This window comes from Cupressus sempervirens, chromosome 3 (genome assembly GCF_028749045.1).
Source record: "Cupressus sempervirens isolate cs-2001-9-10 chromosome 3, ASM2874904v1, whole genome shotgun sequence".
In the NCBI taxonomy this organism is placed as follows: domain Eukaryota; kingdom Viridiplantae; phylum Streptophyta; class Pinopsida; order Cupressales; family Cupressaceae; genus Cupressus; species Cupressus sempervirens.
The window spans coordinates 720,428,130-720,448,141 of record NC_143120.1 but is presented as its reverse complement, the minus strand read 5'-3'; positions in this window follow the sequence as shown (position 1 = coordinate 720,448,141).

Sequence of the window (20,012 nt, the reverse complement as noted above, 5' to 3'; positions counted from 1 at the left end):
AAAATTCCATGAGTATCCAATAATATTTGACTGGATTTGGAAATAAATTTTTATTATTATTATTATACAGAGAAGATTTCTTCCATTGTAAAGAAGATTAATATCTAAAACATTTGAGAATAGAATTGTATTAGGGAAAGGATCTTGTAGGAGCCCATCTATTAATAATGAAGAAGTTATCTATGTTAGGAACACATTCATAAGAAGTGAGGATTCTATTAGTAGAAATAAAAGTAGGTTAAGAACATGATTATTTATTTTTACTAGTATGGAAGTCTAGAATAAGGTATTTAATGACTTGGAAAGTGGACAAGTGAGTGATCATTGGGCTTCTCAAGCGAGTGCTTAAAAGAGGTAGCAAGTATCTCTTGGTATTCTATTATTTATTGCATTTAATGTAATGTTTATCTTGCAAGAATGGGCACTGAAGTTGGAGGGAAAGTATTGGATCCATAATTAGTGTATTTTTGAGCTCTATAGATGCATTTATCTTGCATGATTATTTAATATTATTTTTCCTGCTTATGAAAGTCTTGAATAAACTATTTAACAACTTGGAAAATGGACAAGTCAGTGATCATTGGGCTTCTCAAGTGGGTGCTTGGAAAAGGCAACAAGTGTCTCTTTGTCTTCTATAATTTATTCCATTCAATGTAATGTTTATGTTACAAGAATGGGCACTCAAGTTGGAGGGAGAGTATTGGAGCCATAACTAGTATTCTCTCTAGTTCCATGGAGGCATTTCAAGGGTTGTGGCCATCAAGAATGAAGAGGCTTCTTTGAACATTTTATTGGTGGCTTTGAATCTCTTTTGATTACATAAATTTATCATTTTGGGTGCAAGAGGATGCAATAGTTGAATGAAGATTTCACTATAGGAAAAAGGACAAGCGAGAGGCATAAGGAGGTTGTTTACATGCACATATGCAAAGAGGAGAATGGAAGTGATTGTGTTGTAAGCACATTTATTGTTGATAATGCAAGTGTGATCTTTCTTCTTAGTAAGTTTTTTTCTCACAAGGGTCTCCATGTAAATCTTGTGTTATATGTTGATCTTGCGTTGTTGGGTTATTGTTTATTACTGCTATCATATGTTAATGTCAATCAATATTTATTGTTGTCATAAGTTCACATAAGATAGGTTCATTAAGCATGGTATATGGGTTGGTTTTTGACATCATAAAAACCAAGGATTTAATCTTGGTTTTCCATGTAAATCTTGTGTTATCTATTGATCTTATGTTGTTGAGTTATTATTTAATGATGCTATCTTATCTTAATGTTAATCATTATTTATTGTTGACATAAGTTCACGTAAGATAAGTTCATTAAGCATGGTATATGGGTTGGTTTTTAACATCATAGAAAACAAGGATTTAATCTTGGTTTTTTCACATTAAGATTTTCAATCTTGATTAATGACAAGTCACATGGCTTCATTCCTTCTTTCCATGGTATTAAACATAGGGATTCATTATCACCTTTTTATTCATTATCATGGCTACAATTTTAACACTCCCTCTCAGCTAGGGACGATTTGTAGAACATGCTCTCAAGTATATGAAGATATATCATCTTAGTATAATATTCAATTCACTAAGAGGCTAAATTTCTCACCTTTCATAACACAAAATTGAAACAATTCCAATAACTTCAATATAAGCTTAAACACCACCTTAAGTGTGGTCTATAATAGTAACAATGTCATGGTGTTTGGTAGGATCCGGCCCAAAGAACCATGATGAGTTGGTTATCTTGGCGTCTGGAAAAATCTGGCCGAAAGAACCATGATGAGTTGGTTATCATGGTGTTCGAAAATTTTTGGGTCAAAGAACCATGATAACACTTGCTCCTAGACATCCATCACATTTAGGTGCTACAAGCTAATGTAGTGTATCTAGGTGATAGGTCAAACTATTGATAAGGTTGTCACCTTACAATAGCGGTCTTACACACATGAAAGATCGTCACCTTTCATTACATATGTGAAATAGCAACCTCCATGAACCAAGTTAGAGGGTGGTGCAAAGGCTTTCACCCCAATTCTCTCATAGAGAAGAATGTATTACAAGGAATTTCACTTAGAACTTCTCGACAAGATATCATTCACAAAGATTTGCACCTCAAAAATTCTCCCTCTGAACAATGATCCTAGGAAGTTAGGTCTAGTAGTTACTCCCTTAGAGGTTCTCTTTCCCAAATGGTTCTTGTCAAACTCACTCTAAATCTGATATCAATCTTTTAATTGTCTAGTGATAAGTCAATACTTTCTCATGATGCACTCAAGAGTAGGCCCATCAAAATCATGTAGTCACACAAACATATTTCTAGACTCCCTCTAAGTATAAAATCTTCTAAGCTCATGTGTTGCCTTCGAAGAAGTGTCATACTTTCTTTTAATGTAGAAGGATACTCATAATCTCAATCATCAAAGATATTTGCTTCAAGTCTTACTTTATCTAGCTTGATCACAACTTCTTTTAAGCTATTGTCATAAGTTGCCTAATGTCTCATTCCTCTTTTCCTTCAAGATCAACTTCAGATAGAAAGGAGAAGATCAAGACAAATAACTCCTATAGTATGTCTAAAATTACAAATAAGAGAGAGACTACAATAAGCAAGTAAATATAATAATAAATACTTATTTGTACATTAATGATCTTGATACAAGTTGCTCCAATGGAGGTCCATATGCATCAAATGAGATGATGTCTCTATATAAATATTTGTCAACCAATGGGAATGAAACATTGGCCATTATCCCCCCCCCTCCACAATGTAAGATTTTCACTCATTCCATCAACATTGTTGGCTGATAGTATCTATTAGTGATAGTGAGTTCTTATGAGCGATAATTTTGTTCTATGCAATTCATATTGAAGTTCTGCTTCCACAAGTGATCCATCATTGCTATTATTCCTCATATCTTCATCTCCTTGGTGTGAGTATGTAATGTTCCCTTTATACAATTACTTTGATTCTATTTGATTTCCCAATTTGAAGAGGGTCCTTATAGTTTCCTTGTAGAATATTTCTCACTTTTCACTTTGATATGTAGTAGGGTTTGCCTTGGTTTTAAGGCGACGGTATATGTTTTACTCTTCAAAATACATGTTTCCTCTACTTTCTCCCTCTCTTTCAAGGTTGCATCTAATGAAATGTCAAGCTCCCTCTGAATCTCAATCTCTCCCTTTTTTTCCTGCAAGAATATTCTCAAATGAAAAAATCAAGGTATATAGCTCTTGGTTGTATAAATATGAATGTTAGTAATTTAACTCATGCCCATTACTAACATGATTATTACATCTCTCTTTAGAACTAAGATAACACACTACTTAATTTCTATATATATGACTTTCGCTCATATAACATATTCTCTTATAAATTGAATATTCATATTTACACTTATATTTCATTTCATTTATATTTCAATAACAATATTAGTACCTCACTTTAATACTAGTAACTTATATTGTTCAACAAATTTATATGTAACAAAATATAATATTAAGTTATTAAATATCATTAAGATATTCTCCTTATAAATTCTCATTTATATAATTATCTATATAAGAAAGTTAAGTAATACTATATATAAGAATGAAATATTTCAATCATACCTTTTGGTTACTGTTGGTCTAAGTTTTCATAGTGCAAAGAAATTCTAAAATTTTGGTGAAAAATCATTTAAGTCATTATATCATGCAAATTAGGGTTTTCGTTCCTAGTAATTTTTTCAAATTTTTAGGTTACCCTATTCGTGCCCTGGTTCATGTGCTGTTTGAATTCTATTAAATTCTCAAGGTTTGTCATCAACACAATCATTGAAATACCCTAAGTGTGTAAAAACCCTAGGTCTTTTTCAAAATTTCAAAAGGGTTTGTAAAGCACTTAAGTTCTTCCCTTTATGGTCTTACGGTGTAGGGTTTCCTGTAGGAACGAAGTACCTTCTTGCTCATGTTTTCGTGGTCACATTTCACCAAGCAGCGTAAAGGCATAAAGGAGTTCATGTTTTACGGGGATACGCTTATGCTTTCTGTAGTAGTGGAACAATTCATTTTGAGGTTCCTCAATCATATGTTTGATCCTTTGCCGAAGCAGCGTAAAGGCTTTTTATGCTTTGAAAGTGGTCTTACGGCTTTAAGGTGATAAGTTGAGTGGGTGAACAAAAGGAGTTTGAAAAGGTATTTTCGGTCATACGTTAAAGTGTTAAGTGTATGAGCATAAAAGGTTTTAAAGGAGATGTGTCAGATCATTTTATGGGAATACGAGTAAACTGTTGAGCAGAGGGGCAGAAAGGTATTGTGATTTGATCTATTCATCTACATTCTAGTGAATGGCGTAAAGGCATAATATCTCGACATGGCATAAAGGATGGTTTATGAGAAGGCATAAAGTGTCTTATGGTTTTACGTTTAAAAGGAACTCATAAGAACGAAAGTGAAGTTCAATTTTGTTTATGTGCCTTCACTTCTTGAACTTGCGGATAATCGTAAAGCCATGTTATAATGGTGATCGTGCTAAGTGGGACCTATTGAGTTGTCAGATGGGCCTTGATGAGAACAAATCAAATGGTGACACATCATACATGTCAGATGGGCCCAACTCGCGTGGCGGATGACTTAAGTTCTTCATTTTGCATGTGCCTAAAATCAACGACGATGTTCTTTTCTGTTTTTCTAAGATTCAATCTGGATCGTTGATAAGTGAAACGTGAAATTTCTCATTACGCCTTTATGATTGCATAATCACTGTATGGACAAAGAGTTGTTTTATCCCTTTCTCTGTGGTTACAAGCTAAGTCTAAGCGTATAAGCGTAAAAGAATAGACAAAGGAATGAAAAGAAGGCTTTACGCTGCTACGAGAAAGGAAAAACATAAGAGTGGAATGCCATTTGTAAAGGCTTTCTGATGTTAAGAGGTTAAGGTAACTTGTGCAGGTGTAAAGGAGAAATAAAGAAAAGATAAGAGATATTACAATGCTATGGGTAAAGCCTTAAGCGTATAATCGGAGGATGAATGTGTAAAGTGTTACGATGTCCCAAGTAGTGAAGTAAGTGTAACAACGTAAAGAAATTTCTTAAGGGTTCTGGTGATATGTGTGCGTATCAACATAAAGGGTAAAGTGAAGATTGTAGCAAAGGCTTTACACTCATACGAGGAAGGTTTGCAGCGTAAGAACATAAGTATTTGCTGAGGAGGCTTGAGATTCTACGGTGTAAGGGGTTGCGTAAGAGCGTAAAAGAAATTTCAATACAGTGCTAAAGAAACCCTAACGCTTCTACGCTTGGAGTATTCTAAGGCATCATCAGACAGATGTAAAAGCTAGCTAAGTGTGTCTCCAGGGTTACGAAGATTGAAAGATTTTGACTCAGTGTATAAACAGAAGACCAGAATTTGAAATGAAAGTGGCTGAGGTGTCATGCCAATTTAGAAAAAAGGACAAATTCACCATGGGTAAGTAAAATAAAAGATTGAAAAGTACATAAGGATCAAATTTCACAGTTGATATTTCTTGCTGTCAACCTATGAGGGTGGTATTAAAAGCTCGTGCATGTAGAATTTATTAAAAAAGCTAGTAGACTGTATGATTAAACCGTAAATATTTGATTGAATGTTTAGAATGTTTCCATTTTGAAGAATTTGTGTTCCTGTTCTGAAAAAATTCTCCAAGTATCCATAGCCTCGTGATTTCTGTGTTACTGTTGCAAGAGTTCAAAATATAATGGCTGACAAGGAAGTTGAGGAGGTTCCTACAGAAGAAATAGAGGTCGAAGATGAGGGTGACGATGTTGTAGAGGTCACACTTGAAGGAAAAAGGAAGAAGGGTGTTGTCAAAACAGAGAAGAAGTCAAGGGTTAGGAAGCCAAATAAGCATGCAAAAGATTAGCTAAAACTTCTTCCAGGGTATCCAACGCCATTTCGGCAAATGACCATATTTTCTAAGACCCTTATTTCCTAGTTAGAGATGCAAAATGCCCTAGGATTGATGGTTTTAATCTGTTATTATATTTCTACCAAAACAGAACTGAAACCATACCAGTTTGCAACCCATGGAATAGGAACATTTCAAAGTTGATATTCCCAGAAGTGTTTGTTGATGTGGACTTGTTAAAGGCATTGATAAATTCTTACAATCCAGTCACTAGGACATTCCAAAGGCATAACGAGAGCTTTTTGTGCACACTAGACATAACTTTTTTCATAGAAGCTTTTGGATTAGGACGGCAAATGGATGTGCCTATTGACATTGAAAAATTGCAAGAAAAATTTGGGAGAAATAAGACCTATTTTATGAACAATGTGATGCTGCCCCACATCCCTTATAATGTAAAAAAGGCAGGGCTGATTCCAAAGAAGGTATAGGATCATTTGCCCTTGAGCAGGTTCAAGAATTACTTCAAGAATACTGTATATGGACTACACAAAGTTCTAGGAAGTGATGGTCCAGAGGATTGTGTCTATGGTTCCTTATTTCTGATGGCATGTGATACACAAGACCCTTTCCACAACAAAGAATATGATTATGTGGCATTCATCATGGATATCATGCACAATCAAATTGTTAATGCAAAGAAGGGAGAATCAAAGTATTTCAAGTTCCATCATTACTCACTGCTGATGCTCCTAATCTTGTATTACAACATTGGTTACATCAGCCAGGACTTCATTGATCAAACTTCTGATGAATTTGGTGAGTTACCTGTGCAACTATGGACTTGCATTTGGGATAGAAATTTCCATTATTCAAATGCACAAATTTTCCTAAAATTTGTTCAGTTCTATGATTATGAGGCGATTGGACCATACTTTATTTAGGGCCCCAAATGTTTTGAAAACTTTGCTTAGACCCTCTTTCTTAGATGAGAAAACAAAATTAGATCATAACTGGGGGGACATATTTTTGTTTAAGGAGTGCACATTGATGAGAGTATATGCATGCCCACAGCCTCCTCACATTTTGCCCAAGTATTTACCCCCTAGATTGGCTATTATTGAATTCTTTTGGCAATTTTTATTAATGAACAAAGAGATGATCCCTCCTCTACACAAACCCACATTTGTTTGTAGAACTTTTAAGGTAGGAGATTTTGAAATAGGGAAGAATGCATTATAAGAATTGAGTGAATACCTAGGTCAGTATAAGTTTGTCACTGGACCTTATAGGATGTATGACCCTGAGAACTACATTACAAACGAGGTTAAAGACGTCAGGGGTTACATTCTACCTCCTAGCAAGCCAATCACTGTAGAAGATTTAATTGCTAATATAGTAGCAATAGGGGAGGCTGATGAGCTATTAGGAAAGTATGGTGAAATAAGGAAGGTGGAGGAGGCCTTAAGAAGGACCAACCTTGATTTTAAGGGTTTTTATACAGAGATTCCATACCCTGGTAATTTGAGAAAGATGGTAGACAACTTTGATTATATCATGTCTCAAATGCCACATGAGCTAGAGGGAGAGGAGGCCATTGTGAATAGAGAATCCCCTGAGCCAGATGTGCAATTAGAGGTTGATGTTGAGGAGGAGCATCCATCATCTTCAACTTGGGTGCCAAAAGGAAATAAGAGGCAAAAAATAATGCACATCCCAGAGAGGGTGGTGAGCAGGGCTCTGCAAGTGCCAAGAAATGATGAGTATTTTGCTGACATTAGGCAAAATTATGTGCATCAAAGGGCTACAAAGGCAAGAAGAGCCTCTAGTGATCTTCAAATTGCAACATCAAGATTGGATGAAAAACTTATCCAATCTGAAAAATTTACGGAGGATGATGATTTCATTAAATCATCAGAATTTAAAAATTTTCTTTACAAAATAAAATAGAACAAGCTCACATTGAGCCTCATGCCAGGAGAGGATCCTAAGAAGAACAAAGAATTGGCTGAGAAACTGTTGGCTTATGATCCAGAAAGTGAGACAATGACCCCTGCAGAAGCCAAGGAGTTGGTGCATAGGAGTGGTATGATTTTGATACCAAATTAGGATATTGAGAGAGCTTTTGTTCTCGATCAAATGAGGAGACAAGACAAATCCATTAGCTATGAGGCCAGTAGCAGTGAGGGACTGAAGAAGGGGTTAGATTTAACATAGACACAAAGACCCTAGCAGTATGGAGTGTTTCCCTGGACACCAAAAAGCCTAAAATGATGGACATATGAGAAACTACATAGGGCAACATGATTGTGTGGACACTAGACAATACCACTCGAAAAGAGATCTCTAGCCTAGTCAAACACTTTGCACTCATGAATGAGGCAAAGGTAGATCAAATTGAGTACAGGTTAGTTGCTATATACAATGAATGTCTAGACGTCAGGAAATTGTACGAGGAGGAGCTCAAAATGAGCTTTGTGCAAAAATAGAGGATAGAGGAGTTGGAAGGGAGAATTCAGAGCCTAGAAGCATAAGTGGCATCGCTAAAAGAACAACTCAAGGCTACAACAGAGGTAGAACATGCACCTAGACAAGTGGAAGATGAAAAGTATACTATAGAAGTAGAAGCCCAAACAGAAGAGATACCTATAGGGGTAACAGTGCCAATACCTGTGGTTAATGTGGAAGCAAAGGTTTCCCCATCTGAAAATGCAACAAAGAAGAGTGTTATGATGAATGTAAGTCATAGAATAAGCATCTTGAAGATAATCTCTCAAGATGCATATAATGCATTCATCAATTTACAATATGTAGAATAGATGTGCAAAGAATCAATAGGGTGGCTTGATCCAATCTTCCAGAAATGGGGACCATACATGCAATTCTTTGACAAGTTGATACCATTGCTAACTAAAAAGCTAGACCTCCCTGATAAAGTTATTGCTATAAAAGAGGGCATGGACAAGGTGAAAGATCTATTGCAATTCTTCACAAGGAAACTGGCAGCAATTCAGAATAAAATGAAAATATTGACAAATGGTTTTCATTCTTTAATTCATTCTATCCTTGATTCTGATAATAAAGTAAAGGATTTAAATGAATGGTCTAATTCTTTTAACCATATTGTAGACTTGCAATAGGTGGCATCCATTTTTCAAAGTGATATTGATGAATGTGTTTTTAATGAACTTGTTGATACCCTATTCAAGATTGAAATTGAAATGAATAGGTTTACCACAGAAGGGAAAGTGATCATTGATGCCAGGTGGCCGAAATTTGTTCGTGAATTAACAGCAATCAAAGCATGTGAATAGCCAACCAAGAGGGAGGTTATTGTATGGGAAGCAATCACAGAAATAAACGCTTTACCAATAGGGGGCAGTTAAAGAAAAGGACAAACTTGAAGATTTGATGCTCCAGCTATCATTTGCAATTGCTTTTTTTCTTTTTTCTTTTTGAATTAAGGTGTCCAGGATATTTTGAAAAGGTTGTTCTATTTCTTTTTGTAAAAGGACACCTGTCCATCACATTTTCCCTTTGCTTGTTGCAACTCATGCTTATATAAATGAGTTTTCAAGCCATTGTGATGGTTCGAATACTTGTATGTTTTTTCAGTTTTCAAGAAAGTACAGTTGGTCCCATCATGTGTAGTTGTTTTTAAGTTTACTTCCAATTATGTACTTTCTGATGACAGATAGAAATGATAGAATCAATATGAATTTCTGGGTTTCTCATTGAGTTTCTATTGGTTATTGTATTAGTCAACAAAAAGGATAATGCAAAAGGGTATTTATGCTAGATTTGTGTCACCAATTTCTATCTCCATTTCATGAGTTTGTTAAATTTGAGATCATTTGAATAAGGTTCAATTGATTGAATGCAGTTTGGATGGGTTGTATATTGGTTATATTGTTGCTTTTAATTCAAGGGATTATGTAAATGCTTTAGTAAATTAGTAGAATTCATGAGTTCATGAAAGGATATTTCATAAGAATAGAGATGGGTGATTATAGTTGATAAATTCAATTACAAGTTAATTGAATAAGATCTCCTGCCAATAGTTGACTCTTTGAGCCCAATGGATAAGGCACTGGTTACATAAATCAGAAATGGTTGAGAGTAAATTCTACTTCTACATGTCAAAACAATTATAATTTCAAAATCATTTTCATTCCATTTTGTTCAAGGTTGTAATACTGGTCACCACTCGTTTATATTTATTTTCTGAGTCTTAGATAGCTGCTATTTCCATAAATACTCGTAAACCTTAGGAGAATTATGACTAGATCTACTTATCAGGGATGCATATAAACTTGAAAGGATTAAAGAAATTGGTAAACTGTGTATGTGCCTAAAGATCGAAGATGCGAATCAGAATGGAACTAAGATAATTTTCATACAATAGTTTGCATTAGAAACATCCTTAGGTATACCCACCTTGGTTTTGTAGAGCCTAAAGTGTAGAAAACCATTTTTGGTTTTGTTGAAGTTGGTTCCAAAAGGTTTACTTATGTAGTTGTTACTAGGAAGTAGCTACTCCTTAGATTATGTGAGTGTTACCATTCTAGTATTGAGCATTTTGTTGTTCATTAGTTTCAAACACCAATAAAATTAGGCGGGTGTATCCGTCATAGAAATTTGCTAGCCTTAGATGCATTGGTTTGGTTCCTTGGTCATTTCAAAACTATTAATTCAGGAGCCAATAGTTACCTTGATCATGGTTTGTAACTTGATGTATTCAACTAAATACATTATCTTAATAGGTATGCGAATCACCTTCGTACCTAGGAACTACTTAGTAGAAGTTACAAATATTGCATATACAGATGGATACCTTTGTTTAATTATATTCCAGCTATGACTTGTACATTGTCGGGTTGAACCAATCATACCCTTTGGCTTGTTTTCTTGAGCCATCTTTGGTGTTAGCGTGGGTTTGTTTCTCCTTTAGCCATGTATTTATTAAGTGGTTGACAACATCCTCTTTTACACATGGTTTTATGCTTTATATCCTATGATATATTGTCCTCTAAAGATTGTGTGATCGAGAGTTTGTATTTTCTTTCATCGTTATATGGATGCTTGATTCAAATGTTATACATTTTGTTTTGAATTCATTTGATGTTCAATGATAGAGCTATTCAGTCTGATCCTCCAATTATAATCAATGTTAAACTTTTTCTAATCCTAATTCTTTTGCTTTCATTGATAATTGATCATGAATCCTTCAGCGATAATCAACATAAGATATTTCATATGATTCAAAACCTTTGGTTATAAAATGTGGCGATGCTCGATGCAAATCTATTATTTTCTCTTTTCATATTCAACAATCAATCTTCTAATTCTATTGATTATAATATATTTGTCGATGTCCTTATAAACTTTTCTCATTTAGAGTTAAAGTTGTTCATTGCTTAGTCATTGGTACTATAGTCTTATTTGATTTTAAAACTAGTCATATTCAATCGTTTGCACTTTTCGTCATTGTGTTATACAATGAATTTCCCCCCTCATGTTTCTTGTTTATGTTGACCTCTTGAAGTTTCAAACTTCTATCACATTTGCATTGAACTATTTTCAATTATAGTTAGAGAATTTGAGTGTTAGTAATTTATGATAAATGACAATGAAATCAAGCCTTTGATACTATATGTATGGACTCTAGAATCATAAACCACAGAGACCACACAATGATGAGAACTATCCCAAAATAGTAATTGAAAGTGTAATAATTATCTTAGAAACTTTTGAGTGGCGTCGATTTCTATTTCCCATGATTATGTATTTGAGTTTTTGGTTCAACTTACAATGACAACATTGGTTTACTCTCTTTAGGATATAAATCTTTTAACAACCATATGATTATTCCCTTAATAATAGTCTTCAACAATGCCTTCGAATTAATTATTCTCAATCTTTGGTGATTTGTCATCCTTTCCATCGGACGACGTGGGTGTTCCAACCAATAATCAGTGGGCAATATGTCTTTATCACCTGATTCATGATCCACTTATGGGGGTTTTTATATGTTTCCCTATTCACTTTCTTACCCTTTGTTCCTCATCATTGATTTATATTATATTCTACACTTATTTAACTCGATCGAATTTATAAAGCTCGATTTAAGCCTTTCTTTGCTATAGACTCTGAGCATTTCTTTGAATGAATTCACTAATCAAAATCACATCGTGGGTTGCCTCATACAATTCCACAAGATTGGGGAAATGAAACATGAAGTATGTTGCTCAGTATTAGTTCAAAGCCAGAGTAATATTTATGGTTTTTCTTCCATCTCACAGTTCCTTCACTGTCGTGCTATTGATTGCATCCTAGAATTAGTTGAATACTCATTTTGGCTCGGAGTCTTAAAATCCCATATTCAAAATTTTTATTAAATGTTTTCTAAATCAATAAATCTTTGAGCTTGGGTCCTTCTTCACGCAACATCAATGAACATACATAAAATATTGTCCCTTTACACCCTTGATACATTTGAGTTTCTTCATCTTGTCTATAAAAGAGGGAATATACTCTATCAAAGATATTTTGGCATCTTGTAAGCAAGCTTGTCCTTAAGGAAAAAAAATTGTACTTTGAGCTTTGAGTTTGCAAGAAATCCCCGTCATCAAAATTATCTGTAGACCATGCTGGAGGGAATCCAATTCATCATCCACTAATACCATAAGGAAGTGAAGCACAATGGAGAATTCATGAACATGCTTACTCACTAAATGTACAACAACCCTTATGTGTTATTCCAAATATTCTACCCATAAATATATCAACCTGTATAATTAAATTAAAAATAGTTTCACAGATTATAGAGTACACCCCAATACTTTATTTGAAAAATTCCTCAGGCTCGACTAGAAAGGAGTCACTCTAGTGCCATGTTTGTATTGCTGAAGTCGACCCTTCAATTTTTTTAGTTCCATTTGTAGTTGGCTTTGATACCATGTTAATTTCTTGGATCATTGCAAATGTACTAACAATTTCCATTGTATTGATTGTGTTTCAAATGCAAATGAAGGCTTATAAATAAGAGAGAAGGAGACATGTCTCATGAAGAGACATGTCCCTATAGTTTTGATTACATAAAAATAGATTTTAAAGGACTCAAAACCTTTAACAGAGTAGCAAAGTAGAACTAACTAAAGAGTTAAAAAATAAACGACCTCAGTGAGCAAATAAACGACCTTAGTGAGCAAATAAACAAACATAGATACATGAGGCCAAGTATAGCTATGCATAAAAAGACAACAAAAAGAAAGCAAAAGGACAACACCTAGACATCTACAAAGTTTTCAGCGGGTCCACAGCTTGTTCTACCAAAATATTCATATTTTTTGCAATAGCTTTCATTTCATCTAGTTTTTTCACTTCCCCTCGTACATTCTTCTTGGAGTTGGCCCTTGTGTGCTTACTTGGCCCCTGGTCCTCATGCACAACAGAGGAGTCAAGTCCTTTAGCCTGATCCATTTTGTTCAACAAAGTATTGAAGTTATCAACCATATTCTTTAGGATGCTGCAGTTTTTGTCAGCCAAATTCTTAATTGTTTTTTCCATATTACTAACTCTAGCATCCATGCTCTCCATCCTTTTTTGGATTTCTTTATTGACCTATTCCAAATTCCTGTTTTTGGTTTCAATTGGAGGCACCCTTTTCATTAAGTTTTTCACCTCTTCGACATTGCCAATAACTTCAGACAAGCTATCCATATGTTGACCCAACATATGCTCCCCTCATCGCCATCCTATTGAGCTACTCAAAATCTTTTGAAATCTCTCGCATTTTCTGTTTAAGATTCCCTACCTCCTTCAAAATTGACCCTAGGTTGCCCATGATTCCCTTTAGGAACCCCTTCTCAACTTCCTCCCTGTTATGGTCAAAATGGTGTTCCTGCTCCCCTTGTCTGTTTTTGCCTAAATCCACCTCATTTGGGACATTGTCATCATCCTCATTCTGAGCTAACACAAATTTTCTTTCTCTTTCCATCCTTTGAATTAAAGGCTCATCATCAAAGGGAATAAAGATCCTATCATCATTCAAACCCCTATTACCCAAGCCCTTCCTTGTACTTCCTCTCTTCTGAGAACCCTTTCTCATTTCCTCCTCATAGTCATTGTCCTGATCCAACTCACTCCTCTTCCTTTCTTTTTCTTCTTGGAATTACTACCAAAATCCCCTTTCATGCTCTGCTTTACATCCACCTCATCCCCTTCATGCTCAGTTTCCTTATCCAAGTCCTCCTCTGAATCACTGCCCTCCATCTCATAATCAATTGCTTTCTTACTTTTCCTAGGGCCTATCCACCTTTTTAAACTTTAGAAGGTTCATAATGAGAACCATTAACCCCTCATGGCAGACATGATCTCCATCTAGGTCATTTTGAAAGGCTAGAATGGAGTTACCCAGAGATTGTCTAAGATAAAAAGCTAGATTTATCCTAATTCCATGCCTAAAATAATTGACTAACATGAAATGGTGGCCATAAATCTTTTTGAAGCGACCATCCAAAGTAAGATACTCAATAATCATAAACACCAAAAATCTCTAAGGGCATGAAATGGAAGCTAGGTTGTAGTAGGAATTACCTATTTTAATTAGTCTGTTGCGTTCTTTGGCTGAATTCGCAAACTCATCGACCACTTTATCAAACAACTTTTTATCTTGATAAAAATTAATGCCCTCCATCTCTAGACCCATTGCCTTGGTTATGATTTCTTCAGTCACCTCCATTCTTTGATTTCCCACTAGAATAGTTCAATCTCTCCAAGTCTTGATGAACTACCTAGTAATAGCAGGCTTATTTCCTTTTAATTTTTCCATAAAACTAGTAAAGTTTCCTTGGTCAAGAATTTCCCAAATTTCCTTCTTACACCACTCTTTACAACTAGATGGTTCAATTCATTTTCATTTTCCTCCCATCTTCCTATCTCAAAAATGAATACCTCATCTTCTCAAAAAAACCCTCTACAACTTAATGTCGTAATAAATTTCACAGCCAAGGCACCCAGTGGTAAATAAGATCCACAATCCATGTCGAATTAAGTGAAAATGCTTTGCCCTTCTCATAAAAGCCCAACACTTTCCAATTATGTCCATAATATAATTAATTTTTTCTGACATAGTCATCATTATTGAAGCACTTTTTCTTACTTCTAACTTTATCATGTTAGATAAGTAAGCACCCCTCTATAGGTATTATATCATTATTATTCCATATTACCTTTTCCTCACTCTTACATGCCACATTAGTTGCCCAGTCAACAATTTGATTTGTTTCTCTATAATTATGAGTAGCAACACAAATTTCAAAGGAATTGATAATATCTATTGCTTGACAAATAATATTGTTAATGGTCCAGGAAGACTTAGTAATTTAATAATATTAAGGGAGTCCTCCTTTGATGAAGGGCCACACCACCCTACCAACTCATAACCAAGAATTCAACAATATGGAGACAAAGAGAGATAAAATGCTTCCCAAGAAATTTTATTATACTTAAAAATCCTTACAACATCCACAAGATGATATCATAGATATGACTTCTTCAAAAAGAAGTTTACAAATTCTTCAACATAAGAGAACTCCCAAATAAGAGTCTTCACACCAAGAGCTTCACCAAGAAGAACTTCCCAACTAAGAGCCTTCACCTCCAAAGCTTCCACCCAAGAACTTCTACTTGAAGAGCTACACCTTGAGAGCTTTCACACCTTGGAGCTTGACCTTCCAAAGCTTGATTAGAAATGCTCATATGCCATGCTTAAATAGACACTTACCACCCAATACATGATTTATCCACAACCTTCTAGAATTCCACCTACACACCTCGATGAATGGAATGACAACTATTTTATTTATATTTCTATTTATGCCACCTTTGCACCTCGAAAATAGAAATTCCTCTTTTCTTTTCTCCTTTTTCCCTTATTTTATTTTTTAATTATTTTTCCTTCTATTTTTGTTATTTTCTCTCTCCTCCACAATTTTTAATTTTTTTTTCCCATGCAAGATGCTCTTGCATCATCCTCAAGCCATATTTTATTCAAATTCAAACTCTTTGCATAGATAAGACCATAAAGGGCAGCATTAGCCTCAACCACATTATTAGTTTAAATACCAATAGGGATGGCCATTCCCCCCATTCTATCTCCATTCACATTCCTTATAATGACGCCACAACCAACAATTCCTTTGTTTCCCTTCAATGCCCCATCAAAATTTATCTTATACCAATCCATCAGGGGACAATCCCATCTTGTTAGATCCCTAAGGTTAGGACCGATTTGCATCAAGGGGCATATGCACCAAGTTGTGGTGCCAAAAAGGTGACAATGAGTTTTTTTTTCCTATTTTAAATAGCGCGTACACGCTATTTTAAAAAAAAAAGTATATATGATGGGCTGCAGACCCGCATCCCATCATTTTCATCAGTATTTTCTTCTACTCCTACAATGAGCATCGCGTACACAAGTTGAAGACTTAACATTTTCACCACTGTTTGCCAAAATGCTTCCTCGTCGACGAAATCCAAGACCACAAGCGCACCCACGATGATGCCGTAAGTGATATAAACCTAACTTTGCATTGTTTGATATATTTTTCATATTGTTTTGTAAGTTTTTTATATTGTTTTGTAGGGTTTTTACAAATTTCATTTAGATTTGTTTATTTATTTGGATTTCAATTGATTTTTTATCAGGAAATGTTCATAATCAACCAGAAAATCCACAAGAACATCAAAACCCTCAAGAACCTCAAAAACAAAACCCTCCTCAAGAAGAACAACAAATTCCACAACCCGAACCAATTGCAAGACCTCCACCAGGCACACAAGAAAATATAATAAATGAAATAGTGAGAGGCAAAATTGAATTAGAAAGACTCATTGCTTGATTGAAAGAATCCAGACAAACCAATCCAATGAGGGCTCAATTGGCATCATCCCTCGAATCCATTAACACCCAAATAGCCTCAGTTAGTGGTTAGTTAGATATTTGGCAGGTTAAGAGGGATGAACAAAAAATATTTTATGCAAATAAATTGTCATATGAAGATGTTAAAAAAAAAGAAATACCAAAAGGTAGTATATGTGCATTATTTAGAAAACTCAGTGAGCAAAATACTGTTAGAGATGGTACTAAACGATTCCCCATCCATTGGTGCATACACGATGCTATTAGAAATAATTTTTGGGATAGATGGTGGATGGTTTTTGATGCCCCTCCTTGAAACAATCACGAGGTCCCCATGTATTTTTTGAAGAAATTATATTGTGAGTTTGTCCTTGGGGAGATCCCCAATTATTTTGATATATTAGATTCCCAGGGTAGAGGTGGGGGGTCATCATTTGAGAGGCCGGGAGCACGTCGTGACCTTAATGTAGATAGGGCACCTGTGGTCAAGCCACAGTGTGAGCATGTGACTATTCCTTCAGTTGTGAAGGAAAATATAGAGGCCAACACTCTAGGGACCAATAATGCTTTGACGCAGACCCTCATCCATTCCACAAGCCCATTAGTTGAGGGGGAGCCTTCTGGTAGTAAGAAAATAATTGATTTTGTGTGTACATATATTTGATTTCAATGTATAATAAATATTGATTCATATCTACTTTCTTTGTATCAGTTGGAGCTAGAGAAGAGAGGTCGAGTGAGCGTGTCAGGAGGGCCCCGTCATCTCCACTATCTCCCTCCACACGATGGCAAAGGACATTGAGAGACTTGTTTCCTTCCCCTCGTGGGAAGGAAAAGATGTAGTTGATCTAGACATGTATATATATAGGCATCAATGGACATATTCAATACACATTTGATGTATATGACATTCTATATTTGATGTATGACATTATTCGACTTATGACATTATTGGTTAATATATGATATGTTTGTTCATGTATGACATTAAATTAGATATGTTCGTGTATGACATTAAATTAGATATGTGCATGTATGAAATTAAATTCAATACCTAATCTATTCAAAAATTTGATAGAATATTGATTAACAATAAACTTTATCATTGTTTAAGCATAAGTTAAGCATTTGCAATATGTCATCGTCTTATGATTTATGATCTTGTTCATGTTTAAAGTTTTCCTTCTCTATCATTTGTTTATCAAGTTTAATTCAATACCTAATTAGTTTGAATTTTTGATACAATATTGATTGGCAATAGACTTTATTAGGCAATATTCGTGGACCTCCTAGCAATTGGTCACCTAAATGAGAACCTTGAGATTTATTAGGAACTCCATTAAAGAAATCAGTAGTTTGAAATTACTCTATCCAACAAAATAGTGGTCTACAAATATTAGAGAGATAGACTTAATATTTACCAAGTGGCCATCCAATGCCAAGTGTTGTGGATGTATCTCCATTCAAAGTTCAATCACATCTTAAATAATAGACATTTTAGGAGTAAGAATAAGTTATCTAACCTTATTAACATTCTTTTGTATGAGTTCCAAGTAAGGTATCAAGAGTGCTTGAAATTCAAGACTTTGTCTTCTCATCTTGTCCATGTCTTTACTTAAATCAACCTAGATTAACTAAGGTACCTCAATTAACTTAAAAACACTATTCTTTAAATCCTCATCAATATTTTTCAACTTTCTTTAAAATATATTGTGTCAAATGTAGTACATCACATAACTGTTGGAGTAGGTGGATTATCTCCTTAAGAGTATTTTCTAGCCCGGTTGTAATACCACCAAGTTCAACTTGTTTAGCAGTAATGGACTAATTTAGTTTCTCCATAATCTTCTTCTCTATTCTTTTCTCTTCTAATTGTATCAAATTTTCATTAACATCAACATTAGGTGCATTTACCTATTTTACAAGTAAACTTAATTGATCAATCATTGGAGGTTTTTCATTGGCTGGTGCATCTAGAACAATTTGTAATAAGATGTCCTTCACATCTTATAATACTTGTTTGTACTTCACTTCCTATCTTTCTCTTTTGCATCTTTCCCCTTCACAATTCTCTATAATTTATCATAGCATCAGAATCCAATTTTGTATGATCATAGATTGAAAGTATGATAGCTTCATCTAATATTACCTTATCTCTTCTACTCTTTTTCATCTTTTTCTTGTCTTGTAATGTGATTGATCTTGTACTTGGTGATATAATTGGTTGCACTAAAGCCATCTCTTCCTTAGATTTCTTATTTTTCTCATTAATTAAAGGTTTGTCTTACTTTACCCACTTTTTGTTGTGCAAATATTAGGCTATTTAGCTAGCGTCCCTATAACAACATTTGAAATAACAAATTTGTTTAGTTTTGGCTATGTGTATACAACAGTGTTCATTATTATTTAAGGGAATAGTGATAGTTACTAATCCATGTAACCCCAATAATGTTTCCTTTTATTCATTACAGTCCTATAATAGTTGATAATTTCTATAAGGATTTAACTAATTCTGACTTGGTTGTGCATAAGGTACCTATTAGTAAGTCATATTTTGTGAATAAGGACTCTAAGAAGAATTTTGATCCTTTGCAAAGCTATTCTCCACATCAAACTCCCATGCCTGATTCAATTCAAGTATCTACTTGTAAGAGACAACAAAGCAAACCCAATGCTTAAAAGATTAAGGAGAAAATTGACCTTGGTATTCAAGCTACTCTAGAAAAAAATTTGATAGATAGCAAAAGGAAAAGGAGTGCAAAAGGAACTCCTTAGAAGAATGAGGGACCTTTCGTGAAGTGTCAGATAAAAGACGTGCTCTCTAATCTAACTTGATGCAAGTGGTGCTGATGTAATTTTGCTTCAAAAAACAAAATTGTCTCAATAATCATATTCTTCTATAATTGCAAAGTTGACTAAGTGGAACTCATTTCATGTTCATGTTGCAGGTGCTTCGGGTGGTTCATGTATTCTTTGGAACCATAAATCTTGCACTACTATATATTTAGTCTTTTCCTAACTAGTGGCAAGTAGTTGTTACTAATTTTGGTATGTCATTCACAGTGCTCAATATATATGGACCTACTTCTACATGTGATGATAAGACAGAACTTTTGGATTCCTATTCTTAGGCTATTTCCAAAATTCAAGATGATAAATTTATTGTGCCTGGGGATTTCAATGGCATTCTATCTCTGGATGAGAAAATTGAAG